The sequence below is a fragment of the Odocoileus virginianus genome, chromosome 23 (genome assembly GCF_023699985.2).
Source record: "Odocoileus virginianus isolate 20LAN1187 ecotype Illinois chromosome 23, Ovbor_1.2, whole genome shotgun sequence".
Classification (NCBI taxonomy): Eukaryota; Metazoa; Chordata; class Mammalia; order Artiodactyla; family Cervidae; genus Odocoileus; species Odocoileus virginianus.
Window position 1 is genome coordinate 49,964,915 of NC_069696.1, and position 18,223 is coordinate 49,983,137.

An 18,223-nucleotide genomic window follows, 5' to 3' on the forward strand; every position below is an offset into this window, starting at 1 on the left:
GTATTTTCTGTATTTTTCTTCCCTTTGGGGTTCTTATGTCCTAAAGGGAAAAATTCAAGAAGTAAAATAAAGGAAAAGTTCTGGGTTTGCTTTATCCCTTATGAAATAAAGGAATCAATAAATGTTGGTTGCATATTGAATATATTTGCTGTACTCAGAAGTTAGGTATGTGCTATAACACTTTAACCTGGGAGATAGAAAAGAAAAGCAAGAAGTTCTGTTGGTTTTTCAGATATAGAAATAGGGCTAGCTGATGGGTGCCTTAAAGGAACCTATTTTTGTGCTTTCAAAAAGAAAGGATCAAAAAAAAAAAAAAGAAAGGATCAAGTAATTAAAATGTCTTATGCAATTAGCAGTGTTTTAGGAGTATATCAATAGTTCTATGAATTACAGTAATCTTCTTTCTCATTTCCAGTAAGTTTACCCGATGATAAATGGAGCCACATAAACAAAGAGACAGATAATTTACCTGTGGCTCAGAGGAGAGCTACAAGAGTAGTCTAATAACTGGAAATTGTTTTGCAGAGGAAGGGTTAAAATAGCAGGCTTTTTATCCTGAGGAAGGACTTTTGAAAATGCATTTTTGAAAACTGCACAGAAAATAAATACAATTGAAAAAAATTCTGATATATTTCTTCTATGTGTCATATGAAATCCTAGGAAGAATCATTGCAATAATTATCCAAAGTAATATTCAATGTAACAAAAGAGATGTTTGGTCTTAAATGTAAATGCATTTAATTGTAGAGTGTCCAAATTAACAGGTCAAAGGGAAAATATTAATATATGTGCACTTTCTAACAGCAAAAAATAGGCTAGTTTGTAAATACTGTATTCTTCAATGAAGAAAAAAAGATCAAGAGTGAAATGTTGGATGGCCCCATCAACCAGGTCACCTTTAAAGACAATTTTTCAGGATAGCAAAAATGTGCAACAACTAAGCTTGACACAGGAAACATTCATTGTTATACTAGGGGCAGTACTTTTATTAATAGAGTTCACAATTCAAAACATAAGAAATAATTATACATTAGTATCAAAGAATACCAAATATTATTTCATAACTGCCATTGTGTATTTCTTCTTATCTGACACAATCTGGACAGATCCAGGCTTGCTGTGTTTGATACAATTCAGTTCCTTTCGTCAATGAGCTTCTTTCATGATGTGCTGTTCCTGAATCTGGCTGGAGACAGATTTTGGTAGATGTTGGTGATGAGAGATACGTTTTATGTGAGGATGATGTTGAAGTTTCTCCTTTAACTTCTAATTATAATCTGTGGCTGCTTTCTCCCATGATGTAAGCACCTAACTTTTCAGAAGCATTAGCTATCCACAGATGAATGTTCATTTCATCAGATCCACACATAATGTATTTGCTGTCAGAAGTCCATTTCACACAGATAACATGTTGCATTCCCTTTGTGTGACAGACTTCCTCATTTCTATTTTTGTCCACAGGAAAGATTTGAATAGATTTGTCAAAACTAACAGACACAAACTCTTTCCCAGTGGGTGAGTAACCCACATCAAGTACTGCAGACACATGATGCATTTGTACCATTATAAGAATGTCCAGTGCGTGCATATCAAAAGTATATAAGCTGTAATTTTTGCTGCAGTAAAGACAAAAGCTTCCAAAGGGTTCCAGAAAATTGTATTTGTTCTCATATCTAAGATGACCTTTTTCAGAGGAGTAGCTTTCCTCATATCATACAGTGCTATATTCCTGCCAGAACAACTTCACAAGAGAAGTGTTTCAGTTGGGTTAAATTTAACACTCCTTATACGGTCAAATCCTCAAGTCACTGAACATATAGGATTGGTTATTTGTTCATCCCAAGTGTCTACTTGCTGTCCACATGTGGCGAAACAGCTTTTTTCCAGTGATGATCAACTCCTGTCTATGCTATCTTTCCTAGTATTGTAGGCAGTGGTTCCTCCTCTTCTCCATAACTTAGTCCATCCATTTTCCATTGCTTGGCAGTTTTGTCATCATCAACAGTAAAAAATTGAAGTCCCACAAAAGTGAGTACATACTCCCTGTACAAAAAGACCTTTATGTGCTTGTATTGTACTAATATATTTTCATCTAGTGAAGTTCCAAATTTTAACCTATCTCCATCACATGCCCTAGAAAGGATATTAGCCAGACTCTCTGGATGCTTTGCCCAGAAACTGACTCCACCTCAGTGACCGTCCAGGGAAGCAAGGAATGGTTTTGCAAATACCTGCTCCAGTTTGGTAGCATTTAAAGATCTTACATATTCCTGTGGGACCTCAAAATGTTGTAAAGTAGGCTCATGGTTTCTTGGTACTCTTTGTAAGTCCAACTTGGTTTCACAGATGTAGTTGTCTGGGTTCAGACTCAGCATCTTTACTTTTATCTTGCTGCTAATTCTCCCCGAATCTCATGAGCTTTCATCTCTAGGTCCCAGTTGCCATGGCCTCCTCCACCAACACATGCCACTTCTCCCAAGTTCCTTCTTTTATTAATTTCTAATTTTGTTATTCTGTGATCAGAGAATATATTTCATATGACTTCATTCCTTTCAAATTTATTGGTACTTATTTTGTGGTCTAACATGCAGTTTATTCTGAAGAATGTTCCATGTCCACTTAAGAATACTGTGCATTTGGTGGAATGCCCTATAGCTAGACGTCTGTTAGATCTAGTTGATTTATGGTGCTGTTCAAGTCTTCTTTTTACTTCTTGATCTTCTGCCTAATTGTTCTATTCATTATTAAAAGTGGAATATTCAATTCACTGATTGTTATTGTTGAACTGTGTATTTTTTCCTTCAATTCTGTCAGTTTTTGTCTCGTGTTTTCGGACTCTCTTAAGTACATGTGTGTTTATGTTTTGTTCTCCTAATGGATTGACCATTTTAGCTTTATAAATTTATAAAATGTTCTATTTTAAATCTCTAGTAACAATTTCTGTCTTAAAGCTTCTTTTGTTCAGTGTTAGCATACTCACTTTATATTTCTTTGGGTTATTGTTCTTATGGTATATCTATCCCTCTCTCTTTTTACATTAAATCTATTAGTGCCCTAGAATATAAAACATGTCTCTTGTGGATGCTATGTAACTGGATTATTAAAAAACAAACAAAAAAAACTATCCTACCAATCTTTGCCTTTGGTTTGCAGTGCTATGTACACTTAAAATTAATATAATTACCAGTAAATTAGGACTTAATGTCCTTAATAAAATGGAAGCATTTTATTATTTGTTTTCTGTGTATTATATACTTTTTCTTTCTTTTTCTTATTTTTTCTTTTCCTTTGTGTTAAAGATATATTTTCTAGTTTACCATTTTAATTCCCTTGGAGCTCCTTGCATTATTTTTGTTATCGTTGCTATTTTCTTAGTGGGTCATTATAATTAATCAGTTCAGTTCAGTTCAGTCACTCAGTTGTGTCTGACTCTTTACGACCCCATGAACTGCAGCATGCCAGGCCTCCCTGTCCATCACCAACTCCCGGAGTTTACCCAAACTCTTGTCCATTGAGTCGGTAATGCCATCCAGCCATCTCATCCTCTGTTGTCTGCTTCTCCTCCTGCCCTCAATCTTTCCCAGCATCATGGTCTTTTCAAAAGAGTCAGATCTTTGCATCAGGTGGCCAAAGTATTGGAGTTTCAGCTTCAACACCCATCAGTCTTTCCAGTGAACACCCAGGACTGATCTCCTTTAGGATGGACTGGTTGGATCTCCTTGCAGTCCAAGGGACTCTCAAGAGTCTTCTGCAACACCACAGTTCAATAGCATCTATTCTTCAGTGTTCAGCTTTCTTCACAGTCCAACTCTCACATCCATACATGACTACTGGAAAAACCATAGCCTTGACTAGTCGGACCTTTGTTGACAAAGTAATGTCTCTGCTTTTTAATATGCTATATAGGTTGGTCATAACTTTCCTTCCAAGGAGTAAGAGTCTTTTAATTTCATGGCTGGGGTTACCGTCTGCAGTGATTTTGGAGCCCTGAAAAATAAAGTCAGCCACTGTTTCCACTGTTTCCACTGTTTCCCCATCTATTTGCCATGAAGTGATGGGACCAGATCCCATGATCTTAGTTTTCTGAATGTTGAGCTTTAAGCCAACTTTGTCACTCTCCTCTTTCACTTTCATCAAGAGGCTCTTTAGTTCCTCTTCACTTTCTGCCATAAGGGTGGTGTCATCTGCATATTTGAGGTTATTGATGTTTCTTCCAGCAATCTTGATTCCAGCTTGTGCTTCATCCAGCCCAGCACTTCTCATGATGTACTCTGCATATAAGTTAAATAAGCAGGGTGACAATATTCAGCCTTGACGTACTCCTTTTCCTGTTTGGAACCAGTCTGTTGCTCCATGTCCAGTTCTAACTGTTGCCTCCTGACCTGCATACAGGATTCTCAAGAGGCAGGTCAGGTGGTCTGGTACTCTGATCTCTTGAAGAATTTTCTAGTTTATTGTGAGCCACACAGTCAAAGGCTTTGGCATAGTCAATAAAGCAGAAATAGATGTTTTTCTGGAACTCTCTTACTTTTTAGATGATTCAACGGATGTTGTCAATTTGATCTCTGGTTCTTCTGCCTTTTTTAAAACCAGTTTTAACATCTGGAAGTTCACGGTTCATGTATTATTGAAGCCTGGCTTGGAGAATATTGAGCATTACTTCCCTAGCATGTGAGATGAGTGCAATTGTGTGGTAGTTTGAGCATTCTTTGGCATTGGCTTTCTTTGGGATTAGAGTGAAAACTGACCTTTTCCAGTCCTGTGGCCACTGCTCAGTTTTTCAAATTTGCTGACATGTTGAGTGCAGCACTTCCACAGCATCATCTTTTAGGATTTGAAATAGCTCAACTTGAATTCCATCACCTCCGCTGGCTTTGTAGTGATGCTTCCTAAGGCCCCTTGACTTCACATTCATGGCTTAAAGCAATCCAATTTGAGTGAATACTAACATCATTTCAATAGTATTCAAAAACTTTGCTCCTGTATCACTTCATTTCTTATCCCCTTTTGAGTTATTTTCATACAACTCTACATTTCATTACCTATTTTTACATTATAAACTATCAACCCACATTTATAATTATTGTTTTATGCAGTTGTTTTTAAATCAAATATGAGGTGAAAAGAATTAAAAATAAAAATATGTTCATATTGTGTTTCATATTTACCTATGTAGCTACTTTACCTATGCTCTGTATTTCTTCATGTGGACTTGAGTTACTCTCTAGTGTTCTTCTATTTTGGGTTGAAAGTCTTTTAGTATTCTGCCAACATAGGAGACATAAGACATGTAGGGTCAATTTCTGGGTTGGGAAGATCCCCTGGAGGAGAGCATGACAACTCACTCCGGTATTCTTAACAGGAGAATCCCATGGACAGAGGAGCCTGGTGTGCTATAGATAGTCCATGGGGTCGCAAAGAGCTGGACATGACTGAAGCGACCTAGCACATTCATGGACTTTTTTTTTTTTTTTTTTTAAGGACACAGCTACTAGCATTTCTCTAAATTTTTGTTTATCTGGAAATGTCTTAAATATCTTGATTTTCTGAAGTATAGTTTTACTGAATATAGGATTCTTAGTTGACATTTTTTTTCTTCCAGCATTTTGAATGTTTCAACTCATTGCCTCTGGACTCCATGATTTCTAAAAGTTAGCTATTAATCTTACTGTGGATCCCTTCTACAAGATGAATCATTTTTCTCTAGTTGATGTCTCATGAGTCTGTCTTTGTTGTTCAACACTTTGACTATGTGTCTATGTGTAGATCTCTTTAAATTTATCTTTCATGAAGTTTGTTGAACTTTTTTGGATATGTCGATTAATTTTTTTCCTTCAAATGTGGAATAAATTCTACACAAATAGCTGCACATTTTGGTTAATTTCCAGATTTCTCTGAAAATTTATTTTAAACATTTTTTTGTGAATATTCTTGTTGCTTTTATGGTGGAATAGATTTTCAGAGATATTTATTTCTTCTAGAAGTGCCTCTTCCTGGCCTAGAAGAGCCTAAGATTAAGTCATGTTTAAATTTAGTGTTAAGTTGAACCAATAAGCAGATAAACTCAGATAAATCAGAGTACTGGCAAGGAGTTTACTGAAAGGTGAAAGAAAGTAGGTAAGATTGGTAAGCTAAAGGGGAAACTAAAAAGTTTTATTTTGAGTAAAACTGTTTGGAAGGTACTTGAGTTCATTGACCATGAATAATGTGAGAATAATGATGTTTGAAGATTATTCTAATGGTTCCATGTAGAGTGAAAAGAAGTGAAGCTGTACAAGAAGGTAGATGAGTTTAGTGGCAGGGCCAACAATGTACATGTGTGATGCCAAGGCATGTCTTAATATGTCTTAACATGGCAGCCATTGACATAGAAATGCAAGGGTAGATCAGTCATAGGATTTGGTGGTGGACTGAATCTGTGGAGTAAGGGAATAAATGAGTTTCAAAAGATATAAATATTGCTGCTCTGTTTTGTAAAGATGATGGTAGAATAATGTTAATGAGGATAGTGAAAAAGCAGATGTATGGCAGATTTTTATTTTGACATCTTTTTTAACTAACAGTTTCTTCTTAACCTTCTTGTACCAGGCATGTGATCAGAAAAAGTAAATTAATAGTTGTATTGGATTTTAAAAACAGGGTCTAATACCATCAAAAGCTAAATGGTATTATGAGGCTTCCTAAATCACATTAATTTAGAAGAAAGAGAGGAAAAGGAAAGTTTTTGTTGTTTTTTTTTTTAAATTCTAAAGATATTCCAAGATGTTTATTGTATTAACTTACTTTTCTGACATGTGATTCTCTGGCAAAGCAGATGTAAAAATCTACAGCTTTGTTAGTACAAAAAAATTGAGATTTAATTACTGTGTGTAGAAATGATAGGTTCACAGCCTTGAATGTGTATTAATAGAATGTTTTAATAATGTATCTTTTATAAGTGAAAGAGTCTTGGGTTCAAATTTCTCATTTCTTAGAACACAATGCTTTTGTTTCGGTCAGCGTGTAGATACATTATTGTTTTTCGAAATGATTTTCTTTTTTTATTTTCCCATAGCCCTTGAGGAGAAAAAGGCAATAAAAATGAAATGACTGTCAATGAGATGGTTGCTTTAATCTCTGTAAGTGAGAAATGTCAATTCCTGTGTGGGATCAAAGTCATATTTCTGAACTCTTCCCTAACCTCCAAGCGTTTTTCATTGAGTTGTTCACTTCTGTATGTACATCTAATACGGGAGATAGTAGTACAAATTTCCATGTTACACTTGTACCATAGTCTTCTTCAACAATATTTTAAATAATTATGTTATTCATTAATGTTTATGTTCGTCCAGATTTTTCAAAACATTAAATTACAGGGACTTCCCTGGTGATCCAGTGGGTAAGACTCCATGCTTCCAACAGAAGGGTATCCTTGGGAGGCATTGGAATCCTTAGGAAGTAAAACAGCTATTATAAAACTCATAGTTTTATTCAACAAATCTTTACTGGATGATTATTGTTGTCCTCTAATAAGGCTACAGTCTGGAGCTATAACACCTATTTTTAGGGATGATATGAAGCTACAGGGGGTTTCCTTGGTGGCTTAGTGGTAAAGAATCTGCCTGCCAAAGCTGGAGGTGCGGGTTCAATCTCTGGGTCAGGAAGATTCCCTGGAGAAGGAAATGGCAACTCACTCTAGTATTCTTGCTTGGAAAATCCCATAGACAGAGGAGCCTGGTGGGCTACAGTCCAAGGGGTCACAAAGATCTGATGTGACTTAGTGACTAAACAACAACAACATGACGCTATAGATCACAAACTTGACCACTCTATGGACGTACTATAAAGGGCCTGCAGTTTCATACAGGCGCAAAGCTTGTCTGTGACTGACTGGTTGGCTAAGTTGCTTCAGTCATGTCCAACTCTTTGCAACCCCATTGACTGTAGCCCCCCAGGCTCCTCTGTCCATGGGGATTTTCCAGGCAAGAATACTGGAGTGGGTTGCCATGCCCTTCTCCAGGGGATCTTCCTGACCAGGGATCGAACCCATATCTCTTAGTCTCCTGCATTGACAGGTGGGTTCTTTACCACTGGCGCCACCTGAGAAGCTTATCTGTAGGTTATATAAATCATGGGTTCTACACATCCATAGCCATTTTTATCATTTTCAAATGTATATGTTTTGCTATGATTAATAAAGTGGAAATTTATTGTCACTTTCTGCTCATATATTTGTTTCAAACAACAAATTCTAAAAGTATAACTTATCTACTGGAGCTGGGCAGAGGATGCAGGATTTTTTTTCTGTATTTCATCTTCTCATGTGGAGAGACACTGATCAGTGTAACTGGGCTTCTCTCTGCTCCTACTCATTCCCCAGGAGAGTTCATATGATATGTAAATTTGGGAACAGGAACTGTGCATGTATCACTAATTCTTTTTTTTATCTTCTCATCTGCATCTGCAAAGAGTATGTGTAGCTGAGTTTAGTAGTAGGGATCCAATCTGTTCAGGCTTGGGAGACCCGAGGCTAAGCCTGTCTAATTCTGGGATGTACTGGTAGAAAGCCTGTATTATCTTGTACCTGAGCCATGTTCTCTAGTATCTGCTCTGTTGCTCACCAGTGTTGACATTTTAATCCATTTGCCCGAGTTTTTATCCACGGTTTGGCTAACTGCAGGCTCTGAGCCACATCTGACCCACGCAGGCCCAATCTGGCCAGGCTCCTCTGTTTACATGTTGTGTGTTGTCTCTTTATTGCTACAACAGCAGCTTTGAGTGGTTGCAACAGAAATCATATGGCCTGAAAAGCCTAAAATATTTATTCTCTGGCCCTTTTCAGAAAAGATCTGTCAACCCCTAGACTCCTATCTATAATTTGGGCAGAGGCTGAAGATGTTATTTATTACACTCCCTAAATTTCTAAATTAATTCTAATACTAGAATATAGGTATTTGTAAAAATTTTTACTTTGAAAAACATGCTTTATCATTCAAAAGGGTAGAAAGCCTTTGTGTAAAAATGGAATGGACTTAGAGATGGGAGACTGCTATTCAAGTAACAGAAGGATGAGTTGAAGTTTGAACTAGTTTGGTGATTATGAAAATAGAAAAGTAATACTGGGTTTAGGAGTTATTATGAAATGCAAATTTTATGAAAGTTGATTACTGCTTCTTTATGGTAACAGTAAGCATGACAGAACAGGAGAAAGAATAATGTCTCCAAGAGCTTGAACCTAGGTGACTGGATGAATGTCCTAGGAGCAGTATGTAATGTATTTTCTTATTTTGACTGCCTTGCCTATGGCCCTTTAAGTCACACATTCACTAACATCAGGAATAAAGACCCAAAAACTAGTTGTAGTAGTCACCCCAGACTCTTCACTATTACCAGACCTATCAAATGGAACATATGACTTTGTAACGTTAACATCAGTCTAGCAGTTTGTTCTTATAAACTTGGTAATGCTCTTTGTCTTCTCATTAAGTCTCAGTTATTTTTCTAATATGTTTATCTCCTTGCTCTCTATATGTAGTTGTGAATACTTTTACGTATGTATTCAGTTGGCCAAAAAAGTTACTTTGGTTTTTAAGTAAACATAAAGGACATATTTTTCATTTTCATCACAAATTTCATTGAACAACATGTTCACTGTTTTGTTCTATTACCTTCTGCCATTTTCTGGGCAACTTCATAATTCCATCTTACACATATATTTTTTTTCTTTTTGAGCAAAGAACTGTTCCAGGTTCCTTTTTACAGTCTTCCAGGGAATTGAAATTTTTTCCATTAAGACAATTTTGTAAAGACCAAAATAAATGGAAATTTGAAGGTGTAATGTCTAGCCAACACAGCAGATGAATCAGAACTTCCCAGCAGAGCTGTAACATTTTTTTTTGCCCGGTCATCAGAGAAACATGCAGTCTTGCATTATTCCTGATGGATTGTTGCTGTTCAGTTGCTCAGTCATGTCCGATTCTCTGCAACCCCATGGACTACACCACGCCAGTCTTCCCTGTCCTTCACCATCTCCCAGAATTTGATCAAACTCATGTCCATTGAGCTGGTGATGCCATTCAACCATCTCATCCTCTGTTCACCCCTTCTCCTCCCACCTTCAATCTTTCCCAGCATCAGGGTCTTTTCTAATGAGTTGGCTCTTTATATCAAGTGGCCAAAGTATTAGAGCTTCAGCTTCAGCCTCCATCCTTCCAATGAATATTCAACCGATTTCCTTTAGGATTGACTGGTTTGACTTCCTTGCAGTCCAAGGGACTCTCAAGTCTTCTCTAACACCACAGTTCAAAAGCATTAATTCTTTGGTGCTCAGACTTCTTTACGGTCCAACTCTAACGTCCATACGTGACTACTGGAAAAACCACAGCTTTCACTTGTCTTCCTGAGGAGACCTTACAAATATCTGAGAAAAGAAGTGACGCTAAAGGCAAAGGAGAAAAGGAAAGATATACCCATCTGAATACAGAGTTCCAAAAATAACAAGGAGCTATAAGAAGGCCTGCCTCAGTGATCAATGTGAAGAAATAGAGGAAAACAACAGAATGGGAAAGACTCTTCAAGAAAATTAGAGATCCCAAGGGAACATTTTGTGCAAAGATGGGCACAATAAAAGACAGAAATGGCAAGGACCTAACAGAAGCAGAAGATATTAAGAAGAGGTGGCAAGAATACACAGAAGAACTATACAAAAAAGATCTTTATGACCCAGATAATCATGATAGTGTATAACTCACCTAGAGCCAGACATCCTAGAATGTGAAGTCAAGTGGGCCTTAGGAAGCATCACTATGAACAAAGTTAGTGGAGGTGATGGAATTCCAGTTGTGCTATTTCAAATCCTAACATTTTAAATCCAAAGATTTTGCTGTGAAAGGACTGCACTGTGAACCAGGAATTTTGGAAAACTCGGCAGTGTCCACAGGACTGGAAGGGGTCAGTGTTTATTCCAATCCCAAAGAAAGACAATGCCAAAGGATGTTCAAACTACCACACAATTGCATTCATCTCACACACTAGCAAAGTAATGCTCAAAATTCTCCAAGCCAGGCTTCAAAAGTATGTGAACTGTGAACTTCCAGATGTACAACCTGGATTTAGAAAAGGCAGAGGAACCAGAGATCAAACTGCCAATCCATTGGATCATCAAAAAAGCAAGAGAGTTCCAGGAAAACATCTACTTCTGCTTTACTGACTATGCCAAAGCCTTTGACTGTGTGGATCACAACAAACTGTGGAAAATTCTTAAAGAGATCAGAATACCAGGCCACCTTACCTGCTTCCTGAGAAATCTGTATGCAGGTCAAGAAGCAACAGAACTGGACATGGAACAACAGACTGGTTCCAGATTGGGAAAGGATTACATCAAGGCTGTATATTGTCACCCTGCTTATTTAAGTTATATGCAGAGTACATCATGTGAAATGCCAGACTAGATTAAGCACAAGCTGGAATCATGATTGCTGGGAGAAATATCAGTAACCTCGGATATGCAGATGACATCACCCTTATGGCAGAAAGCAAAGGAGAACTAAAGAGCCTCTTGATGAAAGTGAAAGAAGAGAGTGAAAAAGTTGACTTAAAACTCAACATTCAGAAAACTAAGATCATTGCATCCACTCCCATCACTTCATGGCAAATATATGGGGAAACACTGGAAACAGTGAGAGATTTTATTTTCTTGGGCTCTAAAATCACTGCAGATGGTGATTGCAGCCATGAAATTAAAAGATGCTTACTCATTAGAAGGAAAGCTATGACAACCTAGACAGCATATTAAAAAGCAGAGGCATTACGTTGACAACAAAGGTCCATCTAGTCAAGGCTATGGTTTTTCAGTAGTCGTGTATGGATGTGAGAGTAGGACTATAAAGAAAACTGAGCACTGAAGAATTGATGCTTTTGAACTGTGGTGTTGGAGAAGACTCTTGAGAGTCCCTTGGCCTGCAAGGAGATCCAGCCAGTCCATCCTAAAGGAAATCAATCCTGAATATTCATTGGAAGGACTGATGCTGAAGCTGAAACTCCAACACTTTGGCCACCTGATGTGAAGAACTGACTCACTTGAAAAGACCCTGATGCTAGGAAAGATTAAAGACTGGAGGAGGAGGAGATGACAGAGGAAGAAATGGTTGGATGGAATCACTGACTCAAGGGACATGAGTTTGAGTAACCTCTGGTTGTTGGTGATAGACAGAGAGGCCTGGCATGCTGCAGTCCAAGGGATCGCAATGAGTCAGACATGACTGAGCAACTGAACTGAACTGAACAATTGATAAATTAGCCAGAAAGAGATTTATATCAATTCACACTTCAAATAAGACTGTATAGCATACCCATTTTTCCAAACCCTCATTAACACTGTGTTATCACTATAGCAATTTGATCAGGAATGGTAGATCATGTGTTACTTTAACTAGCATATATTTAATTATAAATGAGATCAAACATCTTTTTATACAAGAAATTTCTAGCTATTTATCATGAATCGCACCTATCCTTTGCCGACTTTTCTCCTTAGGTTGATGATCTCTTTAATCCCAATTTGTAATTCTCTTTATATAATAAAGATATTAGAGCCTTGTCACACATATCAAAGAATTTTCCCAATTCTGTTACGTTTCTTGATTTTGATTTTGTATCTTAGTGGCTTTATGAAAGTTTCATGTTTGTAGGCACTCAAATTTATCAATCTTTTTCTTTACACCTCTGAATATGCATCTGGTTATAGCTTCTGATCAAAGAACATTCTTATTTTAAGATTATTTTGCAAGTATATTTACTTATTATTTAAATATTTAGCTGCAATTTATTTTATTTAAGGAATGGAGTATTAATACAGTTTTATTAATTCTTTCAAATGACTGGTCAGTTATCTTTTTGGCAATTATTATATAATCCATTGTTTTGTTACTGATTTGAAATACCATAATACAATAAATTTTCACAAGCATTGAATCTTTGTTCTTTTAAATTCTTTCTTTTGTTTTATTGCCTTTTAATTATTGTACCAGAACCATTTATAATTTACTTAAATATCTGATAAATGTTGATCTCCACCCCCTTCATTATTTTTCTCTTTTCAAATTAGTACCTAGTTATTGTCGAGATTTATTTTTCCAAATGCACTTTAGGATCACTTGTCAAGATCCAAAAGGAGTGGGAAGGAAACCATTCCATACTACTGCATTAAATTTAAGACTTAAACTTACATTAAATTTAAGTGAGAGTGAAAGGATCACTATCTTTAAGATATTGAGTCATAAAAAGGTGTATGTTTTTCATTGGAGTCCAATTTTAATGTTCCTCTCTCAGTCCTTAATAATTTCTATTGCTTCTCTATGTATGTTACCTTCTGCTAGTGTTACTGTATTAGTTTTTAGTTGTTGTAGTAACTAATAATCACAAATTTAGCAGCTTAAAAAACCATGACTTTATTATTGTGTGTTAAGTTACTTCAATCATGTCTGTTGCATGCCAGAATCCACAGGATTCTCCAGGCAAGAATATTGGAGTGGGTTTCCATGCCCTCCTCCAAGGGATCTTCCTGACCCAGGGGTTGAACCTGCATGTCTTACATCTCCTGCATTCACAGGCATGTTCTTTACCACTGAAGTGAAGTGAAGTCGCTCAGTCATGTCCAACTCTTTGTGGCCCCATGGACTGTAGCCTACCAGGCTCCTCCGTCCATGGGATTTTCCAGGCAAGAATACTGGAGTGGGTTGCCATTTCCTTCTCCAGGAGCTCTTCTAGACCCAGGGAATGAACACTGGTCTCCTGCATTATAGGCAGACGCTTGACCGTCTGAGCCACCAGGGACCTAGAGCCTTATTATTATTTTACATTTCTGGAAGTCTAAAGAATGTCCCCCTGGGCTACATCCCAGATTTTGATAGGGCTGCTTTCCTTTCTGGAGACTACAGAGGAGGATCTGTTTCCTCGCCATTCTATCTTCTGTGAGCTGTGTCTATTCCTTGGCTCCTGGCTGCCTTTATGCCTTGAAAACCAGCAATGGCCAGTCAGGTCTTTTACATTGCATCAGTCCAATACCAACTCTTCTTCCCTCTTTCATTTATAACAAGCGTTGTGATACTGGGCCACTTGGATAATCCATGGTGATCTCCCCATCTCAGGATTCTTAACTTAATCACATATGCAAAGCTCCTTTTGCATGGGACATAATATATTCATAGGTTTGGGGAAATTAGGACATTATTGTCTTACAATGTCTTCATCCTCTTCTCCCACTCAAAGTCTTATGTCTTATTGTTGCTCATCCTCTTCTCCCACTCAGAGTCTCCGATTTTCTTATTATTGTGTATTTATGTTGTTATCTTCCTTATTGTAAAGTCACTGTAAGTCTGTAGGGGATACTTTTCTTGATACTTCTGAACACGTCAGAGCAATAAAACCATATCCAATAGCTTTCACCTACTTTGAGTCATTTAGAATTGTGAGTCATCTCTAATTTTGAAAGAGCTATAAGACCACACTCCCTTGCATTAGTATTATTTTTCCCATTATGAGAAAAATAATTTAGGAAGCAGTGAGTACATGCAGGTATCTTGTGTCATAGTACCAACATAGTACTTTTATTTCCATTGTCTTACTTACTAAAGTCTTCAAACTCATCTAAATCAAACCACCATCTTCTGTTTTCAAGAGATGACTTGTATCAATCAGGCTAAATTTAAAGTCAGAGGCAGACAACCTGCTACTTGCCAAGTGAACGCTCACCTTGAGCTGAAACCTGTCTCCTTGTTACCATCTCTCTCTGCACTCTTTCTGACAATTATAGTGATTCTCCTATTTTTCAAGTACTTGTGAAATGTGTTTTTCCTACCTTTTCTTTAATCTTTCCCCATATTACATGAGTTTGATACTCAGCACTTTCCTTATCCATGTGCAGAGAAAATCGTCCCGGGGTCTCTGTATCTCCTCAAATGCAGGCCTCTGTACCAGGCTGAGTGACCCAGGTGTGGTTTACTGCAGTGTTGGTTAAGCTGCTTCACTTTCCCCTATGTGGTTAAGAAAGAGCTGTATTTAGGAGGTAAGTTCACAGAGATATCTTGTCAAAATTGTCTAGAAAAGCCTCTAGATCACCTTATTTCTTAAAAAAAAAAAAAAGAAAACTACATCATTGGTATTATTAAGAAATGACTGTGCCCATACCCGGATCCCTGATCATTGCTAAGGTTTTTCATAAGTCAGAGGCCAAGTATCTTTCAGCCCTTTTGATGAATAAAATCTTGCACTCCTTTGCAAGAACTTCCCTGATAGTTCAGTGGGTAGAGAATCGCCTGCAATGCAGGAGACCCCAGTTGGATTCCTGGATTGGGAAGATTTGCTGGAGAAGGGATAGGCTACCCACTCCAGTATTCTTGGGCTTCCCTTGTGGCTCAGCTAATAAAAAATCTGTCTGCAATGTAGGAGACCTGGGTTTGATCCCTGGTCGGGAAGATCCCCTGGAGAAGGGAAAGGCTACCCACTCCAGTATTCTGGCCTGGAGAATTCCATGGACTGTGTAGTCCATGGGGTCACAAAGAGTTGGACAGGACTGAGCGACTTTCACTTTCACCTTCACTCCTTTACAAAGGATGGTTGATATCATACAGTTAGCCTGTCTTTTCAAAATTTCTAAACCAGATTATTCCCAATTCTAATTAGCACAAAGCAAGGGAGGACCGTCATTCTCTAGTTTAAATATCATTCTTGTATTAAATTAGCCAGTGTCACATTATGTCTTTAACTGATACATTACACTCTGACTCACACTTTCAGCTGTAACTCCTGTTTCTTTTTTCATGGTATTGCTAATCTATATACCCATATCCTGAATTTTTAAAACTCATTTCTTTACTAAACTATAGGACTTCATATTTAATCACTAATAAACTTTGACTTGTTAGACTGAGCCCACCCCTAATGATCTTCAACTTTTATAGAAACACAGTGCAAACAGCAAGTGAAAGTATATTACTATTGTTTATTTTTCTTGGGGAGGCATAATATTAACTTATTCAGCGCTCTCAGTATACATATTTTAAAAGAAGCACTATTTTTTTTTCATTTATTTTTATTAGTTGGAGGCTAATTACTTGTATGACAAAAACCACTGCAATGATGTAAAGAAGCACTATTTGGCCACACATTGCACAACTAACTCTAACAGGTACAATAAAACTGACTAAGTAAGTCCAACCATTAAAGCTGGTCATTTAGGAACTGTGAAGTTGGGCAGTATAGGGCCTGAGAGACATATTTAGAATTTTGGGACAAACCATTAGTCCCTCAGTCCTCAGAAAAGGGCTAGGAAAGACCAAGGCAGAGAACACAGTCTTAGGCATGCTACCATGATAAAAATTCAAGCTCAGAAATAAGTCTGGGATTCAGGAACCAGGCATTTGAATAAAGATAGAGGCAAAATATCAAGAAAAAAGCAAAAGCTGCTAACCAAATTGGAGCCAAATTCTGCTAGGCTGGGTATAATGGAACCTTGAAAAGTGAGTCACCAACTGTTGAACCTCAATTCTTTAAATCTCTTTGGTCCATTTCCAGGATTTACCATCAAGAGTGCTTTGGCAATAAACCTGTATATCAAAATCCAGATTTCCCACAGTAAGGAAGAGGGCTTGCAAAGGCTAAAAGGTGGCAGGGTTAGGTACTACCTAACAATGAGCAGTTTGCCTCTTTCCTTTAGTTATGGCAATAAAGATCTTGCCATAGTTCTTTTATCTGTGATGCAATAGTATGAATGCTATAGTTACTGAAATAAGACCTAGAATGTAGTCCTAAAACTTCCATTAACCAGATGTTAATATTGGACAGCTAATAATTCTAAGCCTTAGTTTCTGAATGGGGGTCATAGTAACACTGGGAGGGCTGTTCAGTTCAGTTCAGTCCCTTCTGACTCTTTGTGACCCCATGGACTGCAGCATGCCAGGCCTCCCTGTCCATCACCAACTCCCGGAGTTTACTCAAACTCATGTCCATTGAGTCGGTGATGCCATCCAACCATCTTATCCTCTGTCGTCCCCTTCTTCTCCTGCCTTCAATCTTTCCCAGCATCAGGGTCTTTTCCAATGAGTCAGTTCTTCACATCAGGTGGCCAAAGTATTGGAGTTTCAGTTTCAGCATCAGTTCTTCCAATGAATATTCAGGACTGATTTCCTTTAGGATGGACTGGTTGGATCTCCTTGCAGTCAAAGGGACTCTCAAGAGTCTTCTCCAACACCACAGCTCAAAAGCATCAATTCTTTGGCCCATCAAATCAATCCAATCCCAAGGAAAGGCAATTGCCAAAGAATGCTCAAACTACTGCACAATTGCACTCATCTGACACACTAGCAAAGAATTGCCCCAAATTCTCCAAGCCAGGTTTCAACAATACATGAACCGTGAACTTCCAGATGTTCAAGCTGGTTTTAGAAAAGGCAGAGGAAGCAGAGATCAAATTGACAACATCCATTGAATCATCTAAAAAGCAAAAGAGCTCCAGAAAAACATCTATTTCTGCTTTATTGACTATGCCAAAGCCTTTGAGTGTGTAGCTCATAACAAACTGTGGAAAATTCTTCAAGAGATGGGAATACCAGATCACCTGACCTGTGTCTTGAGAAACCTGTATGCAGGTCAGGAAGCAACAGTTAGAACTGGACATGGAACAACAGACTGGTTCCAAATCAGGAAAGGCTGTATATTGTCACCCTGCTTATTTAATTTATATGCAGAGTACATCATGAGAAACGTTGGACTCAATGAAGCACAAGCTGGAATCAAGATTGCCAGGAGAAATATCAGTAACTTCAGATATGCAGATGACACCACCCTTATGGCAGAAAGTGAAGAGGAACTAAAGAGCCTCTTGAGGAAAGTGAAAAAGGATATGTCTCTCTGCATATTTATCCTTATCAAAGCATTCATGATTATCCTCATGTCTATTTTTCAAAAAAGTTCTTGAAACATTTTTGTCAATTTCTCCTCAAATCATTGCCTCTCCTTTGCTTCCTATCAGTAAGCAGTACTTCCATACACCACTGACGTAAACAACCTGGGGACAATTCTTCATTCTCACTCTTCTTCAGCTTCATGCCCAGTCATTCCCTAAGTCCCATATTCAACACTGAATTCTGTACCTCAAACACATTCATTTATGAATTATGATTTATGAATCATTCTCTCTACCCCTGCTACCACCTTGGTCTGGGTCACCATTATTTATTACTTGAAC

At 37.7% G+C, this 18,223-nt stretch overlaps 1 protein-coding gene and 1 pseudogene across 15 annotated transcripts in view; one reads left to right on the top strand and one right to left on the bottom strand.

Moving 5' to 3' along the window:
* ANKS1B (ankyrin repeat and sterile alpha motif domain containing 1B) overlaps nucleotides 1-18,223 on the top strand; it is a 1,083,120-nt gene that overhangs the window by 348,501 nt on the left and 716,396 nt on the right. The window lies entirely within an intron of this gene.
* On the bottom strand, nucleotides 1,054-18,083 carry LOC110141469 (DDB1- and CUL4-associated factor 13-like; annotated as a pseudogene).